Below are 16,352 nucleotides of genomic sequence, written 5' to 3'. Positions count from 1 at the left end.
GTATTTAATTCATACTCTTTAGTCTACCAATTTGAAATGCTATAATCAGAGTGTGATTTATTGTATTTCCCAAAGCATGCCTCAAATATCCCTGATTGCCTGATAATGTTTTGCTTTTAGTTATTAGCGTCTTTTTGTTTTTGTTTTACCATACTTAAAGCACAGGAGGATTTGATTGTAAGAGGGGGTAGGAGTGTCAATCCTCATCCAGTTAAAGCTGAATTTAATCCTAGAACTGAAGCAATACATCTTTCCCAAGCTCTCTGAACATTCTGCCCCAGACACTGCCGAAGGGGGGGAGGGGGGGCGGGATCTGGAATGGCAGCAAATGCAGAAAAATGTTCCTGCTTCTTTTTGCTGGAGTCTGGTGTAGTCTCCACTTCAACATGGCATGAGAGAGCCATCTACAGAAAGTTAAGAAAAGAACTATCTCCTACAGTAAGTGCGGAAAGTCTGAGGATGTCTGTTGGGACCCATGGCTCTGTGGTGACAAGAAGAGCATCATTTGTTAAACGGTGGACACAGGACTGGAGGCCAGGAATGGACTCGGACAGGAACAGGCAGCTCTCGGGGGTGGGAGGGGACACTTAACACCACCTTGCCATATAGGAATACGGGCCACATTCACATCAGTCTAAGGCCCCCAAAAGATCTGCTGTCAGGCCAGGCTGAGCGGGCCATCACTAAGAGTCTGAGATGAGAAGATCAGGAAGCAAGCCACAGATCTGACACAGAATGCCCTGGGCCAACGTGAAAAAGACATTGTTGCCAAATATACACATTTTTTGAATCATTTGACAGTGTGTCACAGACATCTTAAACTCTAAGCATCTCCTAAGGATAAGCCCATTCTCCTGTGTGACCAACTTCCTTACTACAACTAAGAAAATTTAAAAATTCTAAAAAAAAAAAAAAAGATAATTAACAATTCTACAGTATAACTGAATATCCAGTTTCTATTCAAATTTCCTCCCGGTTTTCTCCATAAATGTTCTTAGTAGCTATTTGTTGTTGCTATTGTTGTTTTTTCCAAATGGGGATCCAGTCCAGGCTCACCCATGGCACTGTGTTGTTCTGTTTCTTGAATCTCTCTTCATCTAGAACGGTGCCACCATTTTCTTCCCTAAGACATTAACCTACAAAAAGAGCAGACCACAGTTTTATTGTAGAATGACGCCGTATTCTAAATTTGTTCCACTATTTCTCAATGTTGTTTAACTTGTTCCTCTTCTCCCAGTATTTCCTCTAAAGTAGAAGTTAAATTTAGAGGTTTGAATAGATTTGGGTTTCACAGTTTAGCCAAAAATACTTGATAAATGATGTTGGGTACATCTGACGGCATCTCATCAGAAGGCACCTGATAGCACGCTATCTCACTCTGTGGGATGATACATTCGGTCCTCTGTTAAGACAGGGTCCCCAGATCACTCTGTTGTAAAGATACAGTTTTACTTTTTTTTTTTTTTAAGATTTTTTATTTATTTATTTGACAGAGAGAAATCACAAGTAGGCAGAGAGGCAGGCAGAGAGAGAGGAGGAAGCAGGCTCTCCGCTGAGCAGAAAGCCCGATGCGGGGCTTGAACCCAGGACCTGGGATCATGACCTGAGCCGAAGGCAGCGGCTTAACCCACTGAGCCACCCAGGCGCCCACAATTTTACTTTTGTAGTGAATTAAGTCAACCCTCGGGTGATACTTTGGTACTGTTCAAGTATCCCATTCTCCAAAATCATTTTACCCAATGGTTTTAGCATCTATTCATGAGTCGTATTTGAGCCAAGCATGATGATTTTCTGATGTTATCATTTTCTCTCTATTTATGGCTTCCTTTCTCCCACCCCCACCACAATAATGATCCCTCTACCTGCCTTCCTTCATGAATATCACTATGGATCCAAGGATCTTTTTTGCTCTGTGTGCTGTAATTACTCACTCTCATCTTTCATTTCAGGCTTTCATCGGTTTGACTAGAGGAAGTATCTTCAAGCCTTCTGGCCTATTTGAGTTCCAACTCAAGCCACTACTCTTATTCCATACCACTTTCCCTGTGAAGTGCTCGTTACTGGGAGTATTAGGTGCCCTTTTCACCAATTCTCCCATTGTGTGTTGCTTCTATCTCCATGACCATAATTAACATTTTTTGCATGATCGTTATTTATAGGTTTGTCTCTCCACTGGCTTGTAGGAACCCTGAAAGGAAAGACATATTTATACTTGGTATCCCCAGCACTCAGCCTAGCGACTGGTGAATACGTAGTCTGACTGGTAGAAGGAAGCCATGATTTCTCTTGTCCAGTTTATTACTCCTCTTCAAATTTGTTCTCCTTTTTTTTGTCTTTTTTTTCCCCATTTTCTTCTATTTCAGTTTTATTGAGGTATAATCGACATACAGAATTGTATGTTATTTTGGGGGGCCTGAGTCACTCAGTTGGTTAAGGTTCTGTTTAGGCTCAGGTCATGATCTCAGGGTCCTGGGATCAAGCTCTGCATTGGGCTTTTTGCTCAGCAGGGAGTCTGCTTCCCCCTCTCCCTCTGCCTGCCACTCCCCCTGCTTGTCTGCTTGCTCTTACTCTCTCAAATAAATAAATAAAATTTTTAAAAAATAAGAATTGTTGGGTGCCTGGGTGGCTCAGTGGGTTAAAGCCTCTGCCTTCAGCTCAGGTTATGATCTCAGCAACCTGGGATGGAGCCCCACGTCGGGCTCTTTGCTCAGCGGGGAGCCTGCTTGCCTCTCTCTCTCTCTGCCTGCCTCTCTGCCTGCTTGTGATTTCTGTCTGTCAAATGAATAAATTAAAAAAAATCTTAAATTTTTTTAATTAAAAAAAGGAATTGTTAAGATATTTAAAGTATACCTAATGGTAATTTGATATATATGTCCACTGTAAAAGGATTAACTAATCCTTTTAATTGATTAATACATTAATTATCTTAATAATGCATCTAATTAGTTAATACTTTAATTAATTAATACACCTATCGCCTCACCTACTACTTAATTAATACATCCATAACCTCACCTATTTATCTTTTTGGTGTGTATGAGAACATTTAAGTCCTAATCTCTTAGTAAATTTCAATGTTCTCAACCAGAGTCACAATGGTACACATTAGATCCTCAGACCCTATTCATCTTATGGCTGAAAGTTTTACCTTTTACCAACTCTATTTCTCCCACCCCCAGCCGCTGGCAACCAGGTTTCTATTGCCTTTCTCTGTCTGTCTTATCTCACTTAACATAATGCCCTCAAGATCCATCTCTATTGTAGGAAATGGCAAGATTTCGTTCTTTCTCAGGGCTGAATAATATTCCATTGTATGTATATACCACATCTTCTCTATCCATTCAACCTCTGATGGCTACTTCTTCTATCTTGTCTTGGTTCCATACTAACTAAAGCATCAAGGGGCCATGCGCTCTTGTAAGAGGAAGAATAACCTCTTCAGGGATTTTAAAGACATGGTGCTTGTCTAAAACATCTTGTTATGTCCTCAGAGACTTTTCAGGTCTTTTCAATGAGTCTCGCATACTTTCAACTCAAGCAATAGGCAACTTTCTTACTGGTGTTTCCCTGGTTCCTAGGTGACTCAGTGGGATCTGAAAATGAAGGTCATAAGAATGTCATAGCAAAGAACCTTTCCTTCTTTTCTTTTCTTTCTTTTTTTTTTTAAGATTTTGTTTTTAAGTAATCTCTACAACCAAAGTGGGGCTCAAACTCACAACCCCAAGATCAGAGTCACGTGCTCTACCAATGGACCAGCCAGGTACCCCAGCAAAGAACTTTTCTTGATCATAGGGCTTTCCTCCCTGGAATACAGAAGGATCCTCAGTTTCAACAAGTTACCCAACCAAAGGCATTTTTAGTGCCATAACTAACAGGAACCAATTAAAAAAATAACGTTCCTTTCTTACATCATTGAATTGCCACACAGTTAAACTTCAGGTAAATAATTTCTGATGAGTCCTGGCTGAAACGGCTTCAAAGACTGGCATGATGCCATTATTATCAGTGACAAAATGCTGATGTCTTCTTTTACCTCCACAAAACCACAAATGATGTTTTTCTTCCAGCAATTAATCATGGGCTAGTTGGATATCACTATCAGGGGCTTTTTAAACTGAGTCAACAAAAAGTAATAGCTAATAGTGGTCTACAGAGCACTCTATTATTTCCAGAGTGCTTTGAAATACCTTATTTTATTTTAATCCTCTTCAAAAAATTCCCTATTTTGAGTCCAGACCCATGTTTTCAACTATCTAAGCATCTCTATCTAGATTCCTTACAAGTGCCTCAAACTCACTAAAACTTATCAGTTCTCCTAGTTCAGTGAATGTCAATCATGTTCACCTACTTGCCCAAGCCAGAGTCCTGGGGGTCATCACCACACCTTTATTTCTTTTTTTTTTTTTTTCAAGTTATGTATGTATGTTTGTATGTATGTATGTATGTATATACTCTCTACACCTAACGTGGGGCTTGAACTCATGACCCCAAGATCAAGAGTAACACGCTCTTCCAACTGAGCCAGCCAGGTGCCCCACACCTTTATTTCTCCAATGTGTCCCTCCCTCAAACATTCTACCAACAGATATTTTGCATTCTGACTTCCTAATATCTTGAATGCTACCTGTATCCTTGCCATATGGTACCTCAAACTCAATATGTCCAATACCAACCTTATTTCTTTTCCCCTAAAACCATCTCTATCTTCTCAGTGAAGAGAATCACATTCATCCAGTTCTCAAAGCTAGAAAATTATATCATGTCCAGACCCTTCATACTCCATGTGTGCATATGCGTTTCTTCCTTTCCAGCCCTATTCTACTGACTTGGTCTCTCTTATCTGAACTATTTCAATCATTTCTTATGTGGCCTTTGTGGCTCATGTTTACTACTCATATTGGTGTAGAATAATCTCTTTTTTAAAAAGATTTTATTTATTTATTTGACAGAGAGAGAGAGATCACAAGCAGGCAGAGAGGCAGGCAGAGAGAGAGGGAGAAGCAGGCTCCCCACTGAGCAGAGAGTCTGACATGGGGTTCGATCCCAGGACCCTGAGATCATGACCTAAGCCAAAGGCAGAGGCTTAATCTACTGAGCCACTCAGGCGTCCCTAGAATAATCTTTCTATCACATTTGTCTGATAATATACTCCCTCACTTTAAACCACTCTCAAAAGTAGCATAGAAATATGGTCCAAAATTAGATAAAACTAATTCATTGTGTAAGAATTCAGGCTAGTGGTCAGCTCTGGGGAGGAGGCTGTAGGTGATGACTACTAGGAGGCAGGAGAAGCACCATCAGTATGTACCATTTTTTTATCTGGGTGGAGGTTCCATGAATACAGTAGATGTACGAAATTCATTGACTTGTTTAACTATGTAGATGCTTTTCTCTGTGTGTTTTTCTTCAATTACAAAGTTAAATAAAAACATAATTGATAAGCCAGTGATCATCCTATCAGAACAGATCAACAGCTTTAATGTTTTCTAAATGTCTTCATCATGGTGAGTTTCTTTTTTTAAAAAAATTACATTCAGTATTCAAAGTATTCTGGTCCCAATAGTTAATCTTTGACAACGAGCAGAAAGTCACATACTCATCCTTATCTGGATTATGGGTAGCTCGGATCTACTGATTGGTTTCATATCGTGATGTTAATGCATCAGCTCACTGTAAACATTCTCTCTTCCAATGGGCAGCCATCCATCCACTTTAGGGGATGAGTCCCGTCAAATCCCCTTTGTCACCATGCTTGTTTAATGCCTGTGTGAGGCAGTTTCATGAGACAGAGAGACATTTTGGTGTCGCTATCATCAATATGCTGATACAGGCTCAACTCCGTGCCAGCTGGTATTACTAGTCAATGCTTCCAGCCTGGCTGAATTAGAGATAAAAATGAAAGCCAAATGCTTAACTCTAATTCCAGACCAAACAGCAGAGAAACGGGTAGGCAGAGAGATACCTTCTGAGTCCATGGCAGAAATCGTTCTGACATTTCAAATTACGGAAACTTGGAACACAAATTTTGGGTGAAGAGATGACTTGTAATTTCCAAGAGCATTTAATAAAAATCCACACAAATATTCCCACCAGTTTGGGAAATGTATGAACAGAAAATTTGGCTAATAATGTTATATTATTATAATATTAAAGTTATAATAATAAGAAACAAAGATAATCTCTGAAAGCACCTAGTAATGATAAAATGATATAATGCATTATAATATAATAATAATATAATGTGACACATAATAACACAATAATATATTTAATAATAGATTTGCATTTTCTGTGCCTACCATGTACGAGGCATACACGAGGTATTGTTTATATACATTATTTTATTTATGTAGTTTTACATATGCTTCTTGTGAGGCATTACAATGAAGTAAAAAAACAATGAGATGCTCACCTAAGTCAGTGCCATTGTTCTTAGAGTTCTTATCCTCTCTGTGTTGTTTTTGGGTATCCATGAGGTGCCCACACTGGCGGGTTAATCTTCATTATTATACTCATGTATGTTAATATGTGAACAAATGCACTAAAATGCTTTGGTCCTAGTAGCCAGCTCCCCAGCAGCCAACTGCCAGGAAATTTTGCTGCCCATGACTGACGTTGCCCACCTGGACATAATGTCGCCTCTGGTCTGGTTTTACCTATTGCCTAGCCCCGCGATGATGCTTCTGAGAAGTACCTCCACGTGCACCCCTCTTGTCTTTAGAAGGTAGATCCCCAGATGTTCTGGATACCAAATGATTCAAAATAAAAACTCTCTGGGACAGGAGACCAAAGGGCTAGTCTAGAGAGTCGTTATTCAGTTGGAGGGAGGCGGCAGGATCACTGAGCTAAAGGGGTTGATTTGAGGAGAGAAGTCTGAGCTACAGGGAAGCCAAAGATGGATAACGCAGGGACCTTGTTAAGCAGAATAACCTGTGCCCCCCCTTGAGTCATGTCCATGTCTCTTTTTCTTCCGGCATAGTTGCAGTTGGGAGAAGTGAATGACCTTTGAACAGACAGAACTGCTCCTGCAAATAGGACCCTGGGAACTCTAGCTTAGGTTCGGAAATGCATTCGCATTCAATTAAAAATGAATGATATCAGATTAAGCGTGAAAGGGAAAGGAGAAGAGGGAAGAGAAAACAAAATGATGCTGGGCCCTACTGTGGAATGGACACAGAAAGGAAAATAAATAAAAAGATTTTCCAAGTTTGCTAAACGTAAAACATCCCCTCCCTTTCATCTCTCTGCCCCTCTCAGATCACCAGTATGCACAAGAAATCAGTTCCCTATTTGATGACCTACTACAACTGCCTTCATGCCTCTTTCCTGTCTAGAATCCCCCTTTCCTAATTAGCTGAAAAATGCACTCAGACGACAGGGTAAACGGGAAGAGTGAATTTCCCTGGCTTTCCTTTAGCTAAACCAGGATAATCAAGTTGTGCCTTTGAAATGAAACAAATTGTTATTTGATTATATTAATATCAGTTGCTGGATCAGGATGATTTTTCCAACCAAAATTATACAAATGACGTAAATTTTCTTGGCTCATGATACTTGATACAACTAATTTTAGACAAAGCGATTTTTAGCACTTGCAGCTGCAAATATAACAGACTCAAGACAACAATCAACACGAAATTTTGATATTTTGCTACTTTTGAATTACAGTATTTTTGAAATAAAGGCACTTCTTAACGTCCTGCAATTTGACTTTCAAGTGATTCTTCGATCAATTAAGTACACATTCTTGTACTTATAGTAAGCTACGAGATATTTACGTATGGCCCATAGTCATTGTCCTGATGTTGCCTTACAAATTGTTCTCTGGTTTCTGGAATGTCACTTCCTCTAGTTTCCAGGCTAATTCTTTGCCTCAAAATGAAACACTGAAAACAGAGAGGTTACGTGGGTGTAGCAAACACAACCAGCTGTCTACATAATCCACATCACATCCTGATTCCTCAGCAAGACTCCTAATTTTGTTGGGAGCGATAGGGGAAAATGTGTCAGCTATCAAAGTACGTTTCACAGACTCCTCATGCCAGGGGTGGCCAGGTGGCAAAGAACTAGTTAATAATACGGTCAGAGGAGAGGCTTCTGGGAAAGTTTATGAAGTGGAGCCCACTCTACAGACACCCAAGTTTTGCCTCTTGTCCTCTTTCCTCCTCCACCTGCTGGGAATCTAGGAATGATGACTAGGAACCATCTGTAACGTGAGGTTAAAGTGCACACATTAAAGATGGCAAAACAGAGGCACAAAAGATTGGGCACCTTCAAGCTGTCGTAAACAGCTTCAGGCTGCTTTTTTACAGTTTCATGAGAAAAAAAATAGTTTAGACTACTCTCTTTTTTTTTTAAGATTTTATTTATTTATTTGACAGAGAGAGATCACAAGTAGGCAGAGAGGCAGGCAGAGAAAGAGGAAGGGAAGCAAAGCAGGCTCCCTGCTGAGCACAGAGCCGGATGTGGGACTCGATCCCAGGACCCCAAGATCATGACCTGAGCTGAAGGCAGCGGCTTAACCCACTGAGCCACCCAGGCGCCCTAGACTACTCTTTTCAGGGATGATCAAAAGAGCCTAACTCAATCTCTCTCTTTTTAAATTTTTTTTAAAGCTTTTCATTTTAATTCCAGTATAGTTAACATACAGTGTTATATTAATTTCACGTATACAATTAGTGATTCAACAATACTATGCATTACTCCATGCTCATCATCGTAAGTGTGCTCTTAATCCCCATTCTCTGTTTCAGCCATCCCCCCACCTATCTCCCTCTGGTAACCATCAGTTTGTTCTCTAGAGTTGAGAGTCTTTCCTGGTTTGTGTGTGTCTCTCCCCCGCACTTTTTTTTTTCTCCTTTGCTTCTTTGTTTATTAAATTTCACATATGAGTGAAATCATATGGTATTTATCTTTCTGTGACTTATTTTGCTTAGCATAATACTCTCTAGCTCCACCCATGTTGTTGAAAATGACAAGATTTCATCCCTTTTTATAGCTGAATAATATTCTGTCTACATCTTTATATATATATAAAATATAGATAGATAGATATTGATATCTATATCTATATCTGGGATATTGTTTAAATAGGTAAATTCTGGGGGCACCTGGGTGGCTCAGTGAGTTAACCATCTAACTCTTTTTTTATAAGATTTTATTTATTCATTCATGAGAGACAGAGAAAGAGAGAGGCAGAGGCAGAAGGAGAAGAAGGCTCCCTGCTGAGCAGAGAGCCCATTGTGGGACTCAATCCCAGGACCCCAGGATCACGACTGGAGCTGAAGGCAGACGCCTAACCATCTGAGCCACCCAGGCACCCAAGGATCTAACTCCTGATTTCTGCTCAGCTCATGATCTCAGGGATGTGGGATTGAGCCCCACATTGGGCTCCATGCTGGGCACAGAGCCTGCTTCAGAGTCTCTCCCTCCCTCTTCCTCTGCCCCTACCCACCCCTATGTGCATTCTCTCTCTCTCTCTCAATAAAAAACGAAAGTCTCAAAAAAAGTAGGTAAATTCTGAAATGTGTCATTAAAAAATTAACTTCGTTGATTTAGAGTCATTTTGTACATTCTTTCCATTGAAAACATTAAAAAAAAAGAAAAACCAAATATTCTAGAGAAGTTATAATTCTATTCCACTCATTTAATATTTAATAAATATCTGTTAAGCACTTACTATAAGCTAAACCCCATGCAAGGACTAGACAGCCATGGTGACAAAGACATTATTCTATGTCCTGGCATAATAGAAAAGATAGGGACTTTGCTGTCAGACCAGACGAAAAAGAATGAAAGTGAATTCTAGCTAAAGGTACAATATCCACATAAAAGAGTACACTAAAGGGCTTGGAAAACTCAGGAAATGAAAAGTAATTCCAAAAAATAAGGAACATGATAATGAGATTAAGGACAAAGATATATGGATATAATGGGATCAGAGGGTTAAACAAAAAAGTTTTTTATAAACATAGGGAAAATAAAATATTTATAGAAAGATTCTCTAAAAATTGATGTATTCTAGGAAAGGGGATTTCTTTTTTTTTTTTTTTTTTAAGATTTTATTTATTTATTTGAGAGAGACAGAGTACAAAGAGGGTTGGGGCAGAGGGAGAAGCAGGCTCCCCATTGAGCAGAGAGCATAATGTGTCAGGCTCAATCTCACAACCCTGAGATCATGACTTGAACTAAAGGCGGGTGCTTAGCCGACTGAGTCACCCAGGTGCCCTTGGAAAGAAGATTTCTAAATAGCATAGCAGAACATACCACACCAGTGGAGGCTCTTCCAGGAAATGAAGAAGCCATGTCCAGTATCCAATGAAACATTTAAAATCTAAAAGTGTGTCAAGCAGTATATGTGTAAGGAATTTCAGTTTAATTTTGTGGGGCAATGGAGAAACATCATTTTTTAAGACATTGACGTAATCCGTTTTGTGGCTTTTTATTCCACTTTGTAAAAATTATGAACTGGGTCACACATAAGTAAAACCTGCACCTACTACCTTTCTTAAGAAGCAGACTATTAATATCTTTGCAGACCCAACTTTGTTCTCATCTTCTTTTTCTCACTCAGAGTAATCAATATACTGAATTTTGTGTTAGTCATTCCCTTGCTTTCATTAGAGTTTTTGTGTATGCTTAAAAGTTATATTGTTAAGTCTACCTGTCCTTGGACCCTGTGTAATAGGATCTTAGGGTACATATTCTTTTGACTTGCTTTTTCCCTGGTACTGACAGTGTTTTTGAGGTTCATGCATGTGTATCTACATATCAGTGACTCATTGATTGTCACTGCTGTTTAGTATTCCATTGAACGAACAACCCACATTTTGTCATTGTATTTCAATAGACATTCACCTGTATCCAATTTTTTGTTATCATAAACAATAATTCTATAAATAATTCTTTCTGTATAATTTTCCTGCAAAACTTCCTCTGGAGCAAAATTTTGCCTACTAGGGCTCATGGGCCAAATACATATAGCTTTTGAATTAGGAGTGGTTTTACATTTTAAAATTTTATTTTAGTTTTTAAAGTTTTATCTATTTATTTTTAAGTAATATCTACACCCAACATGGGATTCAAACTCATAACCTCAAGATCAAGAGTCGCATGTTCCTCTGACTGAACCAGCCAGGCACCCCTACACTTTTAAATTTAAAAAAAAGAAAGAAAGAAAGAAAAAGAATATTTCATGATATTGGAAAATAGGAAATTTTCGAATGTCCATAAATAATTTTTTTGGAAGATATCCACATCCATTTGTTTAAATATTATCTGTGGCCACCTTCATGTGACAGTGGCAGACTGGTCGTCCCTCCTTCCTTTAGACTGTAGTCACACCAATGATTCTGTGAGGCTTTTCTCAAGACTGCCTTCTTCTTTATTTATTATTTTTTTTTTTTATTTGACAGAGAGATCACAAGCAGGCAGAGAGGCAGGCAGAGAGAGAGGAGGAAGCAGGCTCCCCGAGAGAGCAGAGAGCCCGATGCGGGGCTCGATCCCAGGACTCCGAGATCATGACCTGAGCCGAAGGCAGCGGCTTAACCCACTGAGCCACCCAGGCGCCCCCTGCCTTCTTCTTTAATTCCTGTCCCATTCATTGTCATGTGCCAGTCCTCCAAGTCTTCTCACATAAAACTTCTCATTATAATTTACTTTTTATGTACTGTACTACCCCCCCCCCCCCCCGCCCCAACCAAATGAGGAAGTCACTTAGGGTTTGAGACCATGGCTCATGACATAAATGTGAAGCAGCTGGTCTGCAAATGCTTATTTTTGTTGTTGATATTCATGATGTAGAATCAGATGCTTCCCTAGGGATTGAAAGGATTTGTGCAGCTTCTCAAAGTTCTAGATTTAAATCCATGAAATAATTTGAACGAGAAAAGTTACTAAAGCTTTTTATTTGTTTATTTGTTCAACAAGATTTCTGAAGAAGTGTCTTCTTCGGGGGGTGCCTGAGGGGTTCAGTCGTTTAAGTGTCCGGCTCTTGATTTCAGCTCAGGTCAGGATCTCAGGGTCCTGGGATCAAGCCCTACTTTGGGCCCCAAGTCAGCCTCTGCCCTCAGCCAGGAGTAGGCTTGAGGATTCTCTCCCTCTGCCCTTCCCCTCTGTTCATGCTCTCTCTCTCTCTCAAGTAAATAACGTCTTTTAAAAAAAAGTACCTTCTTCTGACTTCCATAGAATTTTATTGACTTTTTGCTGTAATAATTTATTGGCATACGTTGTTATGTTCACTACACCATAAACCCTTTAAAGACAGTAACCATCTTATTCACTCAGTATTCTTTCCTAACATATGATACAGTCAGCTTCCCACAGATGACAAACAATATATTTTGAATAAATTGATGAGTTTGTGCAGATAACGATACTAACCTCTACTAGAAGATGTAAAAACGGGACACATGTTTGTCTGACACCAACATGTTTCAATCCCTTGTGTTTTCTGAAAGAAACAAAACAAAATAGTAGAAGCAATGGTGACTTAGCAAACTTTGAGTGCACAATTATAAAATTTTGACCATGTATGTAAGTATAAAAGGATGTTGTTAAATAGTAGATGTCATGTTTTTATATCATCCTAATTGATTAAAAGACTATATCTTTCATATACTTAATTTGTTATTTGAAAGCCACTGTAGTAAACAAACTACAGTAAACAATTTCCTCAAACAGACCTGGAGTTAGACATTTGTGAGGCATCTGTAATAGACATTAAATAAAATATGCAAAATTATAAAGATCATATAAAAATATGCAAAATTTACTCACACTTAACAATAACTCATTTATGATTTTAACATAATCTTGCTAGGGAGTATAACTATAACAAATTAAATAAGTTTATACATTTTTCCCAGCTGAAATGAAGAGTAGGACATTTTCTTGTACTTAAGATATTCAAATAAAAAATGAGAAAAAGGTGGGGCCCCTGGGTGGCTCAGTGGGTTAAGCATCCAACTCTTAATGTCAGCTTAGGTTATGATTTCAGGGTCATGATCTCAGAGTCTTGAATTGAGCCCCCAAGTCAGGCTCTGGGCTCAGTGAGGAGTCTGCTTCTTTTCCTCTCCCTCTCCCTCTCCCCCTCCCCCTACTTGCACTCTCTCTCTAAAATAATTAACCTTTAAAAAACAACAACAACGAGAAAAGCATCTTTGTTATAGTAAAGGAAATCTGGAAGACCTACAGGGTAGTATTTTTTTTAAAGCCATTTCAGCTGTGAGACATCTTTAGGTAGAGAAAATTAAAGTTTTATTATATTACACAGTAATTTGGTAGCAACTTAATCCTCACATAGCACCACTATTTTCATTAAATAAATATAGTCCATGCTGTACCTACCTAAAAAAATTCAAGATGATTTATGTTATTAAACACAATATTCTTATTATGAAGCACTCATTAATCACTTCCTCCACATACAATGAAAACTGCTATCATCATCAATTTTCATTCATATTACCCTGATGTGAATAACTTTGAATAACATTTTGCTAAAAAATATTCAATTGTATCCCTGAACTACATTCCCTTCATAGCTGATCCGTGCCGAAGGGTTATTGATAATGAATGTTAGACTGCTTTGCTGCTCTATTAACTTGAGTGACCTTCTCTGAGTTACTCAACTTTCGCATTTTAATATTTCTAACTGTACGTGGATATGACATATAGAAGAGACTTCAATGTTGGCTCTCAACCTTGAGAGTTCCCTGGGTGAAATTTGAAACTCATTGCCATACTCAGAGGGCAAGGAGATATGGAAGAAAGAAGCAGACCACTCCACATTGGTAGGTGACAGTTTTAATAAGTAAAGGAGCTTACTTACAAGGCTGGTCTGGGACACCGCAAGGCAAGTAGATCTGTGCACTCACCTGCCAGCTGCTTAAGAGTTTATACTGAGGCTTTAACAGAGTTCAGTCTCTTATACGGAGAAGATTGTCTCAGTAATATTACTCTCCGAAGGCTGCTTCCTTGAAGTGGCTGCTGATGTGGGAACAGTGGGCAGAGCTTACATTCCAAGTACAGAAGAGAGAGCAAGGAGTCTCATCGTCTGAGTCCGGCTCTGAGGTCAAATAGCAGTTCTGATGATCTCCTCCAAGGAGTACATCTCCCCTAGTCCTATTCTTTTGTTCTGCAGATGAGGAAACGAGCCTAGGGATGGTCAGTCTATTTCAAACCCACTTAAATTTCTAGGAAAATACTATGTAAGCTAAAATGTATAATAATTATGTAAATAAATGGCACTGGGTTAATTTCGTCCTTTAAAAGAGAAATGTAGCATTCCTCTCTACTGTGAACTCAAATATACTGGAATGTATATAAATATGTTTCAGTAGTGTCCTTTAATAGTGTATTTTATGTGACTCTTCACGCCACAAATCATTTCTTAAAAATTGGCAACCATCAGATATGCTTTCATTGAAGACATTCACTATAAATATCTGATTTCCTTCATCCTACAATTTTAGTCAAAATTTCACTCCAAGAATAAGTAGACATGAGGAGTTAATTAAAGCGAATAGTTGTGGAAGATTCATAATATATATTTACGTTATGTTCCTGTGGATAGAAATGAAGCTCTGTACTCATTGCCTTAGCTTTTTGCCCAGTTATCCAAACAAACAAACAAACAAGGACTGTTCAATATTTATTGAGGCCGATTAACATGTACTGTGCTAGTTATTGCTATGGATGCTAAAAATACGTAAGGCATGATTCCTGGGGGAAACACCACCTGAATAGGAGAAATAAGTACTGTATTCAAATTCTAAAGTGAGACTTATAAGTGATATATGACAGAAAATAAAGAGCTTGTGGGATTTGAAGGAGGGATAGATCATAACAAGTAGGAACAATTGAGAAAAGAAGGGTAGACTTAGGAAGTGACACCTGAGTAGAAGTTCCAGAACAAGGTCTTCTGGGGGGGGGGTGTTATTGTTTTATTTGGGAAAATGAGCAGGGTCTTCTAAGGAAAGGCATATACTAAGCAAATGTATGGAAATGGAAAAAAAAAAAAAGATCAGCACCTTCAAGAGATCCAGGTTCCTTATAAGGTGGCAGAGTTACTGGAAAAAAGGAATGGATCAGTGCATTCTCCTCAACTATTTTTCCCAGCTACTGCTTCTCTTTACCATATATTTTAATATTTATAATATACCATATATTTATACCATATATTTTTAATATTTATAATAAATATTTCTCTTCAGCCTTCTGAAGAGAAAAAGAATCATTATTGACTAGGAACCAGAATCTTGAGGCTCCCCTCTGCCCAGTTAAATAAAACTGAATGTTTTGATTTGATGAATCATATTTATTGGAAAACCACCTATCTCTGCTGCAAGCTTTTCTCTTTGAGCCTGATGAAGTAAATTCAAGAGCTTTGGGGTCAGTCCTTGGTTTAAATCAAGACTCAGTGAAAGCTGTGTGATTTTGGCTGATAATGACATGAGCAACTATGACTTTCCCATGCGTCTTTTCACCTGCCACCCTCAAAACCAGATCCGCTGAAAATTTAATGCGCACAGTACCACCTGGGGTTCCTGTTAACCTGGGGATTCCGATTCAGTAGGCCTGGGGTGGGGCCTGAGATTCTGTATTTCTAATGAGCTCACAGGTGATGTTGTAGCAACCGCTACTCTGTGGACCACTTTTGAATACAAAGGTTAAAAAAGAGAGGTTTCCAGCCAGCAGTATCATTATCACTTGGGAACTTGATAGAGGTGAAATGCAAATTCTTTTCTCTCCCCATGCTGCCCATACCCAACACACGCACGCACCAGATCCTGTGAGGCCCACAGCCAGTGTTTTTGTTTTTAAAGATTTTGTTTATCTAATTGACAGGGAGAAAAAGACGGTGAGAGAGCACAAGCAGGGGGAGCAGGAGAGGGAGAAGCAGGCTGCCCACCCGAGGGATCCTGACGCGGCGCTCCATCCCAGGACTCCATCATGACCTGAGCTCACCAAGGCAGACGCTTAACTGACTGAAACACCCAGCGTTCTAACAAGCCCTCCACGTGAGGTCACTGGCTTCCAAACCCGACTGCCCACTTGAATCACCTGGGGGCGGGGTGGGTTAAATACTACCAGGCATCAGGCTTTCTCAAAGCCCTACCAGATGACTCTGATATGCAATAAAATTTAGAAGCCCATAAAGTCGACAACTGAACCTTGATGGGCCTTGTTTTCCGCCCGGGTAAACGTGGATAAAATCCACAACAGCTCCTGCCTTTGCTTTCAAATTTTGGCATCTCCACCCAGCCTCAGACGGCCGCAATCCCAGTTCGCTCTCCGGGAGCCAGACTCCCCTCCCCGCGTCCCGCAGCCTCGCCGGGTTCGCAGGTCCG

Source organism: Lutra lutra, chromosome 3 (assembly GCF_902655055.1).
Source record: "Lutra lutra chromosome 3, mLutLut1.2, whole genome shotgun sequence".
NCBI classification, from domain to species: Eukaryota; Metazoa; Chordata; class Mammalia; order Carnivora; family Mustelidae; genus Lutra; species Lutra lutra.
This window is presented reverse-complemented; position numbering follows the sequence as displayed.